Source organism: Bison bison, unplaced genomic scaffold (assembly GCF_000754665.1).
Source record: "Bison bison bison isolate TAMUID 2011002044 unplaced genomic scaffold, Bison_UMD1.0 scf7180017849784, whole genome shotgun sequence".
NCBI classification, from domain to species: domain Eukaryota; kingdom Metazoa; phylum Chordata; class Mammalia; order Artiodactyla; family Bovidae; genus Bison; species Bison bison.
This window is the reverse complement of record NW_011480357.1, coordinates 5,205-5,954: the sequence shown is the minus strand read 5'-3', so window position 1 is coordinate 5,954 and position 750 is coordinate 5,205.

The following is a 750-nucleotide window of genomic DNA, read 5'->3' as shown; positions in this document are numbered from 1 at the left end:
GTTTGGGTGGACTCCAGGAGTTGGTGAAAGACAGGGAGGCCTGGCATGCTGCTGTTTATGGGATCACAAAGAGTGGGACACGACTGAGCGACTGAACTGAACTGAAGATTTAAACAAGGTAAAATTCAAACAAACTAGAAACATAAATAGAAGCAAACAGAAGTTCTAATTCTAGAACAAAACCATACAGTATCTGAACTGAAAAAATTTAATAGAGACTAAACAACTGATTTGATCAAACAAAAGAAGTAATTTGTGAGATTAAAGATAATTCATTTGAGATTACACAGTCAGAGGAACAGCAAAGAATAAAAAGTAGTGAAAAAAGTCTATAGCACATAAGAGATTACATATACCACCAATATATGCATTACAGGAGTCCCAGAAGGAGAAGAGAAAGGGAGCAAAATGCTTATTAAAAGTAATATTGACAATAGCAACAAGAAAAGTACCAAACCTAGGAAGCAAAATGAATGCCCAGATTCATGAATTCCAAAGAATTCATAATGAATTAGAGAAGTCTTCACTGAGACACATGGTAATTAAAAAATAGAATATTTTAAAAATCATTTTAAAAATTTACACTGAATCTATAATACCTCTTCCCAAGTAAAAGGTGTAATTAATTTACTTACTGAAAACTATAAGAACTATAATAATTCTTATGTTTTAATCTGCAATAAAACTGCATTGTTGAATATTTTTTAAATACCATTACAGCTAAGTAACAAAATTTTCATTATTTATTTT